Genomic DNA, 15,806 nt, shown 5'->3' with positions numbered 1-15,806 from the left:
GGTGGAGGGAATGACAAAGATACGGTTAGGTGATTACTATGTATTCTATAGTATGTTACATAATAGGAGGCTAGGTAGGAGTGTCCTTAGAGGCCTTACTGAGAAAGTGACATTTGAGCAAACACTTGAAGAAATGTATCAGTGGAATTGACATAGTAACAAAAAACCAATACTGTATGGTGTAGAACAGGGATGGGAAACTGAGCCTAGGGCAAATCTGGCTGTGACCAGTTTTATAGAGAGAGAAAGAATGGTTTTTACATTTTTTAAGGATTTTTTAAAGACTGAAAAAACAAATGTGACATGTGACAGAGTATTTAGCCTGAAAAGCCTGAAAATATTTACTATCTGGCCCTTTATTTAAAAAGTTTGTTGACCTCAAATCTAAAGCCCACTTTTTAAAATATTACCAAAACATATAGAAAATCCAACAATCCAAAGTAAAAGACCATGGGTAATGAATGAATGAATCTTATCAATTTTAGGAAATGGCACAGAACAATTTACCACGTTTGAACATTTAGTGAACTTTGAGACTTGTGATTGAGTAGTCTAACTTGGAGGGTTTTTCCTCTGAAATTTAAATGTGTGAAATCAGTAGTTTTTCAATTTCAATGTTAACATTCTTTAAGATCGTGTGAATCATTTTATTAGAATTGTTTCCCTTATTTTTACAGTAGTTTTACTGGTTTTTGGCTATAAGTTAAATGTGTTTCTCTGTTGAAGTGCCCTTTTCCTCCAGATAACCTAGATTAGGTTGGAATAGGTTCAGATAACATCATAGAACAGACTTTTATTCCATTGGCATTACTGTAATCAAGTCCTGAATCCAGTATTTTACATTATGAAACTTTGTAAGAGGAAGTGTTTTGTTGACTTGGAAACTAACATGTTGCAGGATATTTGGTTTCTTCTAGTGTTATTCCGTCAAGTGGTATAAACTAGGAAATTCACACATGAATTATTTCTTGTCTAGAGAGTTGTTCTATACCGTTTACATGGTACAACGTGAGAATCTGTAACTGTCTTAAAAGAGAAACTAAGCAATAATTTAACAGGACTTACGGCAGTAACTTTTATGGATGAGATTTACAAATGGGCTTTAAAAAATAAAATCACTTGTAGTTCATAGAAAGATCTATGTGAAACTGGATATTCATGACCATAAAAACTGTTTCCCATTATAACTAGAGTGTCCCGAGAAGGTCATAGCATTATGAGAGGGGGGAAAAACATTAAGGGAGTTACAGAAGCAGGGATTGAGATCTTTGATGTTTATTCTGATTTGGCAAACTGAAGTGCTTTGTCTCTGTATCTTTGTTTCTAAGTCAGTTTTGTGAATAAGTCCTAGGTTGGAGCTAGGCCTAAAGATATCAAACTGGGAAACATTCGCAAAATAATAAGGATTAGCATCTTTTGAATGTTTGCCATGTGCCAGGCATTGTTCTAAGCATTTCATGCACATTCTCTTCATCCTCACCAAAACTTGGGAGAAAAGGCCCCCATTTTATAGTTGAGAAAACTGAGAATTAGGGAGGTATATGTTAACAAGTAGCAGAGCCAGACTTTGGACTCCAGCAGGCTGTGCTATACTATGAGTATGGCTGAGGTGAACCAGTGGTTAACAATGAACTTAATATTTTGTGTGTGTGCACTGCTTACAAAAAGGTTAGTTTGAGTAATATCTCATAATTTTCTTATTTGTCCATCATCTAATTTTGAGTCCCTGTATAATTTGAGCCTTCTGTATGTATAATGGAGAACATGGTATTGGACTCTAAGAATTATTTTTTTCTGTAAAAATGACATGTGACTATTTGATAGATTGCAAATTTTACAGATCACCATGAAAAAAAAAGAAGCCAGTTTTCAACCAGTTGATTATTTGCATACTTGTTTCTACATAGGTGTCTTTTGATTTAAGAAAAAAGTTACAGAAAATTTAGAGTGTACAATTTACGTTGTATTTCTAACCTGATAAATTAATAACTACAGACATTTAGGTATTGTTTAATAAATGAATTTCTTGCTTTTTAGATCCTATCATAGCTCTTTTTTTGTCTTTAAAAAATTTTTTTAAATGTTTTTATTTACTATTGAGACAGAAACAGAGCATGAGTGGGGGAGGGGCAGAGAAAGAGGGAGACAGAATCTGAAGCAGGCTCCAGGCTCAGAGCTGTCAGCACAGAGCTTGATGCAGGGATTGAACCCACAAACTATGAGATCATGACTTGAGCTGAAGTTGGATGCCCAACCGACTGAGCCACCCAGGCACCTCCATAGCTCACTTTTTGTATGTGAAGTTTACTGAAAGAGCACTATTCTCCTCCTATCAGCAAGAACCTGGAGCCTAAGGTCAGCTCGAGTGCTTTAATAATGTACTTCCGTGTTTAAGCCAGGACTTAAGAATAAAATCTGATAATTTTGGTAAAATGCAAGATGCCATACTGAAAAATCCTATTTTGTCAGTAATCTCTATATGAGGTAGATATTTAAGGCTAGTTGGATATACACTTGAAATGTTCAAAGTTAGCAATCAGGTGCTCTGTGAAGTACTAGACAGTGCAAAGAAGTACTATATTGTGGGCTGGAGTGAGTTAGAGAAGGCCAGTGGGAACTGAGCTGGACCCACAAAGGGGAATTATAATAATAATAATATTTATTGCATGTTCACTGTGTGCTAGGCACTGTTCTAAGTGCATTACTTGCACTATCTCACTTAAAATATGTGAGTAAAAGTGCATTGGTAGTATATCATAGAGTATTTAGGAGACGGAGAATAGATTGCTAAATCTGGCAACTCTAGCCAGACTTAGCAATTAAAAATACAGAGTGCCATGGGTGAAGGAGTGTGGGAGGCACAGGCTTCCCCTTAAGGAATTACTACTAGCTCATGGGGATAAAAGGTGCAATATAAGGAATATAGTCAATGGTGTTATAATAGAGTTGTATGGTGACAGATGGTAGCTACACTTGTGGTGAGCATAGCATAATGTATACAGTTGTAGAATCACAATGTTGTACACCTGAAACTAATGTAACATTGTGTTCAACTCTACTTCAAAAAAAAAAAATACAAAGTTCCCAGTGAAATTTCACTTTCACAGTTTTTAGTACAGGTATATTCTATGCAATCTCCTAAAGTTATATATAAAATATTATTGTTTATTTGAAATTATTTAACTGGGTGGCCTATATGTTATCTGCAATCTTATGTTTGACTTGAGTGGTAGCAGAGGAGGTATGGTTCAAAACAGAAGTTGAATATGAGGTTTTTAGAAGTCCTGAAGAGCTGAACCAAGTAGTTTGGATACTTTTGTGTGTGTGATGTGAGCCATTGGATTTTTAAAATATTCATATAGTAGGAGAGAGTCACAATGTTTAGGACTATTAAATCTAGTAGCTTTGTATAGAATCATGGATCAGGGTCATGAATAGAGGCTGGAATAAAGAAATCCTTCGAAGAGACTTAATAATTCAAGAGAAAATGCAGACAAATAGGGGAGAGAAAATGAGAAACAAGCAGATAAAATAAATTGGTATACATACATTACTTGTGGAAGGAGAAATAATTAAAGATTTTGATCCTGAATTTTTATGAAAAAGATCATGATGACATCATTGATAGAAAGAAACCAAGATATAGAGCAGATTTGAACAGAGACACCTTAATAATTGAGTAAAATGAGGTAAAATGCTTCATTTGCAATCTTGAGATTAAATCTGTTAGGCATACTCTCTTTTGTAACTATTCTTAGAGCATTTTTGTCCAATATAAATGTAATGGAAGCTGTATATGTAATTTAAAATACTTTATATCACACTTTGAAGAGTAAAAAGAAGGGCGCCTGGATGGCTCAATCGGTTAAATGCTTGCCTCTTGAGTTTGGCACAGGTCATGATCTCACAGTTCGTGGGATCAAGCCCTACATTGGGCTTTGTGCTGAAAGCACGCACCCTGCTTGGGATTCTCTCTCTCTCTCAATCTCTCTCCACCTCTCCAGTACATGCTCACTCTCTTTCTCAAAATAAATAAATAAACATTTAATAAAACTAAAAAAGGTAGGGGCGCCTGGGTGGCTCAGTCGGTTGAGCGTCCGGCTTCAGCTCAGGTCATGATCTCACAGTTCGTGGGTTGAGCCTCGCATCAGGCTCTGTGCTGACAGCTAGCTCAAAGCCTGGAGCCTGCTTCAGATTCTGTGTTTCCCTCTCTCTCTGACCCTCCCCTGCTCATGCTGTCTTTCTCTTAAAAAAATAAAACATTTAATAAAAAAAAACTAAGAAAGGTAAAAATAAACAGGTAAAATAGATTTTAATAATGTTTTATTTAACAGAACATATCAAATATATTATTTCAATGTCACTAATATAAAATAATAAGGTACATTCCTCATTTCATGCAGAATCTTCAAGATCTAAGTATATATTTTATCTCAGTTCAGACCAGCCAGTCTAGTGCTCAATAGTTAAATATGGCAGGTGGCTATCATATTGAACAGTTCATTCTTAAAGGTTGGTTATTTCTAATACCATGCCTACAATTTCAGAAACTGTACTAGAGAGTACCAGTTAAGATCATTGCAATATGGTAAACCTCCTAGGCCAAGGATTCCTAAACTATGGTCTATGAGCCAAATCTGTCCTACTGCCTGTTTTTGTAAATAAAGTTTTATTGGAACATTACCATGTTCATTTATTTGTATATTGTTTATGTCTGCTTTTTCACACGAGACCATATGGCCCACAAAGCATAAAACGTTTAAAATCTGGCCCTTTATAGAAATTTGCCAACACCTCTCTAGATCCCAAACTAAAGTTTCAGGGATAAAACACATACTGTAACATTTAAATCAGTTTTCAGAAATAGTATTGAAATAGTTAAAAGGTAATATATATATTTATCCATTTATTCACCAAGAATTTATTTACTGTGTTCTAGGCACTGTAGTAGGGCCAAGAAGCAGGAATAAATAAACGTCATTAATCTTTAAGAAGGTCATAGTCCAGTTGAAATTAGAGATGTATCCATAGATAATTACAGAGATGTGCTATAACACATGGTGCATTGGGTCTACACCAGTGAGACACCTTGCTCTGCTAGGGAATGGGAGGTAGTCAGATGAAAGAAAAGCTTCAGAAGAAGACATCTGAGTGAATTTTATTTTTTTACTTAAAATTTTTTTTAATGTTTATTTTTTTAAATTTATTTTTGAGAGACAGAGCTAGCGTGAGCAGGGGAGGTTGAGAGAGAGAGAGGGAGATACAGAATCCGAAGACAGCCTCCAGGCTCTGAGCTAGCTGTCAGCACAGAGCCTGACGTGGCACTCAAACCCACGAACCGTGAGATCATGACCTGAGCCGAAGCCGGACGCTCAACCGACTGAGCCACCCAGGTGCCCCTGAGGTGAATTTTAAAGGAAGGATGAATAAGAATTATTCAGATAAGAGGTGGGTGACATTCTAGGCAGCAGAACAGTTATATGCAAAAGCCAAGTGTTAGCATAGCACCATCTGAAATTGACAGCTAGTATATTATGCCTGGAGCATTGGGTGGACTGGTATGAGATGAAGACGGAAAGATGGTCAGATGCTGGATTATAAAGTGCCTTTGTTTTTAAAAGACACTTTGGATTTTATAATATGGGTTCTGGGAAAACCTTGTGGGATTTTTCAGCACAAAATTGCACGAGACTTACATTTTAGGGCACTTACCAACTACTGTAAAGGATGAATAAAGGATGAATAAAGGTCCTAGGCAGGAAGCCTATTGTCAACTAGATGAGAGAGGCTTCCCTAGTTGAAGCAATGGCTATGGGGGTGGAGAGGAGAGAACACATTTGAGAAATATTTGAATGACATTTTGCAAAGTATGTTCTGTACAATTTTGATCATCAAAGATAATCTCTTGGAAAAAAGCTTCCAAACTATTTGGGAAATGCTTCATATTGTATCTGCATTTGAGAGTCACAAGTCACATTAGCAGTATGTTGAAGGTTCTTAGAAGTCTTCGAATGCTTTAACCTAGCATTTTCACATTTGATCACAGAACCCTAACAATTTTTTAAAAACTATCCTGCGGAACAAAGGTTCATTCCAAGCACTATAGTTTAGGAAACCCTATTTTAGAGGCAGAATCACCAAGTTTTGGCCAACTGAATGAAAACGAACAAGGGAAAAAGTCTGAATGAGTGACTGCTAATGAAAGTTACATTTATAAAGATACAAACTAGAGGAAAAAGGGGAAGTTTAAAGGGAGGAGTCCCAGTTTTGTCAGCAAGTTTTAGGTGCCTATAGCATGGACATCTACATGGAGATATGCAGTAGAGAGGTCAGGAGACATCCAGTCTATAGATAGAGGTTTACGACTTAGCTTGTAAATGGGTTTTTGAAACCACAGATGATAGTGAGATTCCCTGGGAGTGAGAAGAATGACGGGCAGAGGATAGAAGATTTCCCCGAGGAACAACTGATGTTTAAGGGGTGGGTGGAAGAAGAGGGTATTAACAAAGAAGACCAAGAAGAAATGGGAGAGAATATCAATAATGTCATATCCTACAGGGAGATCAAGGAGGTTGAAGTTCAAAATGAATTCTTTAGAATTGATATTAGAAAGTCATCAGGACTTTCCTTAGGGAAGTTTGAATAAAGTGGCCAGAAACTAATTTGCAATGAAAGAGACAGGAAGCAGTAGAGAAGCTGCTAACAGAAGTATTCCAGAAGACTGGGAATTAAGGGTTGATAATAGATGTTAAGGATGTGATAGCCAGAGGGGGATATGTGCACAAGTTTATATAAATAAATAAATAAATATTTTATACTTTAGTATATACTTTAATATAGAAGGGTCATTTAATTTTCAAGACAACATTCAGGTAAGTGTCATAGGTATTGATTGTTGAGGGTGGAGTAGGAAATGAGGAGTATGTGCTCCTTACCACCCGTTTCCTAGAGGTAAAGAAAAATTGGAAAAAAACTCTATTTGAAAAATGTTAATCTCTATTCCTTTAAGCTGCTCTTTTTCCATAGTTAGGGCACTCCTCCTGAAAAATGCTTAAAACGAACATGCCCAAGTAATTCTAGTCCCCCGGCAATTACAGATGTAGGTACAGATACTTACGTCACAAATGTAGGAAGTAAGCCATGGTGGCCAGGACTGATCCAGTAAATCATAGAAGTTAGTGATATAACTGAAACTCAGAATTCCTTTTATTATCACTCATATAGTCATGGAGTGAAATTTAAAATAATTTCTTTTTTTGATGTTTATTGTTGAGAGAGAGAGACTGTGAATCAGGGAGGGGCAGAGAAAGGGAGACAGAGGATCCGAAGAGGGCTCTGTGCTGACAGCAGAGAACCTGATGCAGGGTTTGAATCCATGAACTACAAGATTATGACCTGAGCCAAAGTTGAACACTCAATCAACGGAGCCACCCAGGAGCCCCAAGAATTTCTATTATGTAAGTATCATGCTGATTAACTTAACCCCTATTTAGCTAAAATATAGTTTCCAATTTACTATGAAACTCAAGATTTGCAAACCGAAGTTTAATACTTTCTGTCACCATCAGTTTTGAATTTTAGGGTTAGACAGAAAAAATCTATAGGATGACAAAATGAAGTATAGAATTAAATAATGGTACACATTATTAAATAATTATTGTGTGCCTGCCAGTGTGCTACTGGCTTTAAATGTTATCTTCACAACAGACTAGCAAAATAGGTGGTGCTCTCTCCTACTTTACAGATAGGAGAAAAAGCACAAAAATATAAGTAACTTCTTTCTTTCTTTCTTTCTTTCTTTCTTTCTTTCTTTCTTTCTTTCTTTCTTTCTTTTTTTTTGTTTATATCTGAGAGAGACAGAGCATGAGTAGGGGAGGGGCAGAGAGAGAAGGAGACACAGAATCTGAAGCAAGTTCCAGTGGCTGAGCTTTCACCAGAGAGCCCGATGCGGGGCTTGAACCCACAAATCATGAGATCATGACCTGAGCCAAAGTTGGATGCTTAACTCACTGAGTCACTCAGCACCCCAGTAATTTCTTTATGATACCACAGCTATTCCATGAGAAAGCCTATACTCAAACCCAAGTCTTGTTGAATCCAAAACAATTGCCTTTAGGAAAGGAGGATTCTAACAAACTGTAATAAATTATAATTTTTTTTAACATTGAATTCAGTAAAACATGGTGGCTATGATCCAATAGATATGACTGTCATCAATCCAATTTATCTGGAATATTTACATATGATCCTGGAGACAAAGCAATATTTTGGAGGGACCAAGGCTTATTTGAACATATGAAGAGGGTGCTTCCATCCAATGAGCGAGATAGTTGGCAATTTAAATTTTTTTTAATGTTTTTATTTTATTTTTGAGAGAGAGAGGGAGAGAGAGAGAGTGGGGGAGGGGCAGAGAGAGGGAGACAGAATCTGAAGCAGGCTCCGGGCTCTACGCTGACAGAGGGACTTGAACTCATGGACTGTGAGATCATGACCTGAGCCAAACAAAGTCAGACACCCAACTGACTCAGCCACCCAGGCACCCTGAGAATTTGGCAATTTTAAATAACTCCTTAATATTCTTCTTTATCTATGTGCTAGAACCTGCAGGTCTGGCTGACAAGAAAGGCTTTGGTTATGAAGTGGGGCACAAATGGTGAGGAGGAAGAGGACTTCCTCTCTCCTATCCTATGTTAGATGAGTGACATCAGGTTAGTTTGAACTGTGTCTCTATATGTCCTTTACTAGGGGATGGTTTGCAAATTACCGTTTTTCAACAGCAGCATCAGGACACATGACTTCTGAACCCTTCATAGCTGGCTGGATCTTGTCTTGCTTTTACTTGGGGAGAAGAAGCCAGATGTATTCTGTTTCTGCTGTGCGTTTTGCCAGGAATTATGGGCATGTACAGACATGCCTTTGATGTATTTAATTCTTTTACTTTGTCTTTGTCGGTCTGGACTTGTATTAGTTAAATTCATGAATTTATTCACAAAGAACTCAACATTTGAGGTGTATAAATATTTAAAGAATACATGGAAAAACAAGGTGAAGCACAGACTTACTTTCAAAGGCTTGTGCAGAGTAGCAGGGAAATACACATTTTAATGAAATCATCTTTCTGGCAGTGACAAGTTAACTACTCATTTTTAAGAGGTGGGGGAAAAAAATCCCTGAATGTTTTCAATAACTTTTAGAAAAACTCCATGTAGCATGTGTAAATTTGTCCCACTGTTAATTGGATTAGATGATAGGACTTCAACATCAAAAGTGTATAAAAGCTTATAGAAAGACCATTTGTTTAAAAGATTCTGGGGTGGTAGTACAGGAAAGCTAGCTTTATAGTGTCAGGGGTTTATTCCCCTGTGTGTGAATTACAGTTTGAAGCGGGAGAGGAAGGCAAGGCGGTATTAAAGCCAGGAGGTTGAATCATCTAAGGAAATGAGTCAGTGACTACGAACCATAACTTTCCTTTTTCTGAGGTTTTGACTTAGAGGGCTTAACGTTGAATTATTTAAAGAACCTTCTTGTTTGCTATCAGTAAATTGAAAACAGAATTTTTTTTTAAGAAAATTAAAGATAATTAGTATTTGGGAGTCATTCTTTCTTTCAACAAGTACTTAGCAGAAATGCAGGGATATTAAAAACAGTAGTTATGTTTAGAAAAAGCAGTAGTTACATACTTCAGACTAAGAAAATATGTAGTGATTTGGTAATTAGGGATTATGTCAGTATCTTTGTATATATATTTGGCTCTAGGTAACCAATAGTGATTTTTTTAAAGTTTATTTATTTATTTTGAGAGAGACAGAGACAGCACAAGTTGGGGGCAGAGAGAGAGGGAGAGAGAGAGAATCCCACGCAGGCTCCACACTGTCAGCACAGAGCCCAACATGGAGCATTCAAGAACTGTGAGATTATGACCTGAGCCAAAACCCAGAGCCTGTTGCTTAATGCACTGAGCCCCCCAGTCGCCCCCCAGGGGTGATTATAATCAGCTTTTATTTTATTTTTTTAATGTTTTTTTAAATTTATTTTTGAGAGACAGAGAGGGACAGTGTAAGCAGGGGAGGGTCAGAGAGAGAGGGAGACACAGAATCCGAAGCAGGCTCCAGGCTCCGAGCTAGCCGTCAGCACAGAGCCTGATGCGGGGCTCGAATCCATGAATTGTGAGATCTGACCTGAGCAGAAGCCAGATGCTTAACCAACTGAGCCACCCAGGTGCCCCTAGAATCAGCTTTTAAACAAGATTTTTGAGGTTAATAACTCATGCCTCATTTATGGATATAAGAGGACAAACCTGGGATGCTGGTAGCTATTGACAATCACATTTCTATTTGATACACTTCCATTTTTTCTTAAGCCATGAATTGTTTCTTAGGAACTTTGAGCTTGTGGGAACCTTGAGCCTGTGGGAACCTTGAGCCCGTATCTGAAACGAACACATTGCAATTTTGGCTTCTTTTTTAAAACTTTAAAAATCTGAACTATAATCAGGTTTGAGAGTAAAGACAGGTAGGTATCTCAGAGTGAACACTAGTGCTATTAAACGAAAAGTTTAAACTTTTTGTGATTGATTGTTTTTTCTTCATGAGTTAAAATTTTTATGTGATTGGATTCCATTTCTTATTCTTTTCAATTCATGATTAATACTTAAGATAGTGAATGCATTTCACATAAGAACCTAGTATTTAGAAAACTACTTGAAGAAGCTTTTTTTAATATTTCATTTTAACCAATCAATTAATTAATTTTTGAGAGAGAATGGGTGCAAGTGAGTGAGGGGCAGAGAGGGAAAAAGAGGGAGAGAGAGAGAGAGAATACCATGATGGCCAGAGAGAGAGAGAGAGAGAGAGAGAGAGAGAGAGAGAGAGAAAACCACACAGGCTCCACACTGTCATTGTGGAGCCAGAGCAGGGCTCAAGCTCACCCGATGCAGGAGTCAAACTAAATGAACAGTGAGATCACGACCTGAGCGGAAGTAGGGATGCTTCACTGACTAAGCCACCCAGGAGCCCTACTTGAGGAATCTTAAGTCCTATTTTTGTTGAGACAAATGTGAAAAATAGAACAAAACATTAAATTTTTCTTCCTTTTTCCCCCCCACTTAAATCTTGGAGAAAATATTTAAATAAATGTTAATAGGTACTCTTATTATTTGTTTGATATGTCGTTGGAGGGAGATTTTAGACTAACATGACAAAACTAAATTACATCCTGGGTCTAATCTTCCTAATTAGTAAGGTTGGCAGGGCAATTTTTTTTCTGTATACTTAGATATGTTAATTTTTCTCCTTTCATAACTTTGGTGATAACGCTTTTTTCTTTTCTTTTTTCTCTTTTCTTCCCATTCCTTTTTCTTTTTCTTGCTGCATATCCCATCCTAATAAAACCTAAATATGTTGCCTACTGGTATGCCTAATAGTTGTTGCCTTGCTAAGCCTCAAATCAGTGAGTTATGAAACTGAGTGACTTTTGGATTCTGAATTCTAGTATTTGTAACACTAGAGGACTTAGGATCTGGAAATATCCTGTGTTTGGTGTTGTGAATGCTATTCATAGCACAGAGGGAAGATGATGGTAGAGGAGATCCCTCTTTCCTCAAAGTGTCGTATAAGACCTTTACTATCTTTTCACAGGTATTTTAGTTCCCTAACTGACAGGGTTAATTCGGGGAAAGAACACAGGGCTTTGAGTAAGACAGACTTAGGTTTGAATCCTAGACCTGCTACTCCATAGCTAAGTGACATTGGAAAGGTTATCTTTTCATCTATTTTCTTTTCTAAAAGTGGGAATGGTAAGGTTCACCCTGTAGGGTTTTATCACCAAAAGTAGTAACTTAGGAGAACATCTCTAGTATGATGCCTGGCATGGTAAGTGCTCAATAGAAGTTAGTTCTATTCTCCTTTTCCCCTCTAGTTTAAAAATTAAAAAAATTTAAAGCAGATATAAAATCTAAAATTTATGTTAGTAATGTTTGAAAGTACCCATAATAAAAAGTTAACAATTTTTTAATGTTTATTTATTTTGAGAGAGAGAGTGTGTAACCACGGTAGAGGCAAAGAGAGAGAGAGAGAGAGCGTGAGCGGGGGAGAGCAGAGAGAGCAGGAGACAGAATCTGGAGCAGGCTTCAGGCTCTGAGCTGTCAGCACAGGCCTCAAACTCATGAACTGTGAAATCATGACCTGAGCTGAAGTCAGATGCTTGACCGACTGAGCCACCAAGGAGTCCCCTAATAAGTTTAAAAAATTATACTGTATATAAAAAAAAGTACTCAGTGAACAAAGACTTTCTCAAGGTGACGAGAAATTATTTATTGATTGCATCTTTTTAAAAAAATGTTGGGGCGCTTGAGTGGCTCAGTCGGTTAGGCATCCAACTTCAGCTCAGGTCACTACCTCGCAGTTGGGAAGTTCAACCCTACGTTGGGCTCTGTGCTGACAGCTCAGAGCCTGGAGCCTGCTTCGGATCCTGTGCCTCCCTCTCTCTCTGCCCCTCCCCCACTCATGCTCTGTCTCTCTCTGTCTCAAAAATGAATAAACATTAAAAATTTTTTTTTAAATATTTTTTTATGTTTCGTTTATTTTTTTTTAAATTTTTTAATGTTTTATTTATTTTTAATACAGAGAGAGACCGAGCATGAGAGGAGGAGGGGCAGAGAGAGAAGGAGACACAGAACCAGAGGCAGGCTCCAGGCTCTGAGCTGGCTGTCAGCATAGAGCCTGACGCGGAGCTTGAACCCACGAACGTGAGATCTGACCTGAGCCAAAGTCGGAGGCTTAACCGACTGAGCCACCCAGGCGCCCCTAAAAATTTTTTTTAAATGTTTCTTTTTCTTGAGAAAGAGGGAGAGAGAAAGGGGCAGAGAGAGAGGGAGAGAAAGAATCCCAAACAGGCTCCACAATGTCAGTGCAGAGCCTAATTACTGGGTTTGATCTCATGAACCTTGAGATCATGACCTGAAAGCATCAGGAGTTGAACGCTTAACCGACTGAGTCCCTCAGGCACCCCTAATTGAGCCTTTTTAAAGATGATGATTGAGAACAGGCATTATTGATTTATGAATGGTAGTAGTTTTCCCCCTCAACTACACAAAATGAATAGTTCGTTGACTAAGAAGAAAAAATGTCAGGAGAGAAGCCTGAAAAAATCCTGAAGAAGTTTAAATGCTTTTGTCTAATTATCTGAGTCACTCCTCGGGGCGGAGGTGCTGTGGCTTGGCTCACAGCCAACATAATTTTCAGCTGAAAAAAGAGAGCAGTTAGGCCAAGAAACACAGTCACCAAAATGACTACTATGATATAGGAACCAGCTTTGGATCTACTAGCATTTCTTCTTCTGAACCATATTAATTTTCTAAGAATAACTGTATACTGAGTTACAAACATATTCAAATAAATTCCAGAGAGCAAACAAGTGTTGACTACTTACTCATAGGGATATGAGTGTTCTATACAGCACTGACATGTAGAAGGAACAAAAGACTTTCTTGTGTTTAATGATTGATGAAAGACACATTGCTGTCTACTTTTTAAAAGATGCCTGCAAATCTTGTTGGAAGAATTCTAGAGACTAATGTATTTGATAACCATTCCTAGAAAAAAGAATTGCCATTGATATATTTAAACAATTGGATTCATAATATAGGTATATAATTAATGTACTTAGTATTTCAATCAAACTTGATATACTTGATCATTAATTACTTATTCTTATTTTTATTTTATTTCTTTCACTTTTTTTTTTTAACATTTATTTGTTTCTGAGAGACAGAGAGACAGATCATGAGCAGGGGAGGGGCAGAGAGAGAGGGACACACATAATCAGAAGCAGGCTCTAGGCTCTGAGCTAGCTGTCAGCACAGAGCCCGATGTGGGGCTTGAACCCACGAACTGTGAGATCATGACCTGAGCTGAAGTCAGACGCTTAACCAACTGAGCCACCCAGGTGCCCCTAATTACTTATTTTTGAAGAAGAAAATTAGAAATGTCAATTTAGAAAGAACAGGACTTTCACTTTCCTGGCCTGCATATATAGAGGAATTGTTTATTTCTTAACACTTTCCCCAAGGGTGTTGGTATCCCTATCATAACCTGGTATAGTAAATTAGTATTTAGATAACTTTTCATTAAAGTCTCAATTCAAGAATTGTAATCATTCATCAATGACACTTACCTGCAGAATATTATTATGAAAGAGGTATGGACACCCAAAGTGCCTGTGGGCACCCAACAGGTTGATTTAATTCTTAATAGGGTTTAGGAGTACTGAGGGAAGAAGGAAGAGAGGGAAGGAAGAGAGCTGGAAGGGAACTAACATTAATGAAAATTTACTACTGTGGGTAGAAAATCCTTTTAAGACTTTATTCATTTTATAAGAACTGCTTGACATTACTTGAAATTAAGAGCAGTTGTTCCAAAGTCAGATGGCCTAGTCCCCCATCCTGGTACATAATAGCATATACTACTATGAGACCTTGGGCAGAGATTGCATAGGACATAATTATCCTTTTTGTATCTGAAATTTAAATTTAACTGAGTGTCCTTTATTTTATCTGACAACCTTATCACAGGGGATTACATTAATCTTAGACATTATCTAGAACAGGGCCAGTGCATGTAAGTGCTCAATAAATATTGGTCTTTATTTTTTTTTGTTTTTGTTTTTTTAGTGTTTATTTATTTTTGAGACAGAGAGAGACAGAGTGCGAACAAGGGAGGGGCAGAGAGAGGAGACACAGAATCTGAAACAGGCTCCAGGCTCTGAGCTCTCAGCACAGAACTCCATGCGGGGCTCGAACCCATGAACCATGAGATCATGACCTGAGCCAAAGTCGGATGCTCAACCAACTGAGCCACCTAGGAGCCCCTAGTCTTTATTTTTGGAATCATCCCATCCTACAAATGATGGAAAACACAGGTTAAATAATTTGCATTTTGTTTCATAAATCAAAAGTAGTTTACCTGGATTATAATTTTCCACAGCCACTTTAGAAAAACCAGTTTGACAGTTCCTCAAAATGGTAAATATAGAGTTACCCAGTGACCTGGCAACAAATCCAGCCCATGCTCTGGGGAGTAGATTAAACACCATAAATATCGAGAGGTGGAGAACATTGGAGGCCATCTTAGAAGATGTCTACGGTAGCATGAAACGGATGTCTACCAAATCAGGACAGAAGATACTTAAGTACCCTATTCTGAGGAGTTGCCTATCTTTCTTTTTAGAGGGAAAGCAAAAGGTTAAAATATAAAAACCTGAGAATTTAGAAGTCCCTTTTCAGTTGCAGTAAAGGAGAACTAAATGCTTATAGAATACCTTAAACATATTGTAGTTAAAGAACTGAAACTCTCTCCTTAACACAAATTAAGCGTTTAATAGTGGGCTCTCCTAGATTCTGTGACCTTCAGAGAGAGTAGCTGCCACAAAAAGCCATAATGGGTGGAATATATGTGTGTTTACATTTCTCAGCTGGCTTTTTGTTGGATACATGTTTGAACTATCAAGTGGATGTTTATTTTTGTGCATAAAGACTTGCATCAATTTATTAGTTACTAGGGTATGTTACTGTTTAAAAAATATATAATGTGAGCATGCCGTGTTTATCAATTTGCAGTATCTTCTGCAACAACAAATAAAAAACAAACAAGACAGGCAACGGTAGCCTAAACCATGAGGGGATTATTTTCTCACATAGTTTAAGTCCAAAGGTAGGTAGTCCTGGCCTCGCATAGCCCAGGGATATCATCAAAGACCTAGGAATCTGTGTTTTACCACTTGTAATCCTTGGTGTGCTGACTAGTTGATGA

This window comes from Suricata suricatta, chromosome 9, assembly GCF_006229205.1.
Source record: "Suricata suricatta isolate VVHF042 chromosome 9, meerkat_22Aug2017_6uvM2_HiC, whole genome shotgun sequence".
Taxonomy (NCBI): domain Eukaryota; kingdom Metazoa; phylum Chordata; class Mammalia; order Carnivora; family Herpestidae; genus Suricata; species Suricata suricatta.
Note: the sequence above shows the minus strand (reverse complement) of the source record.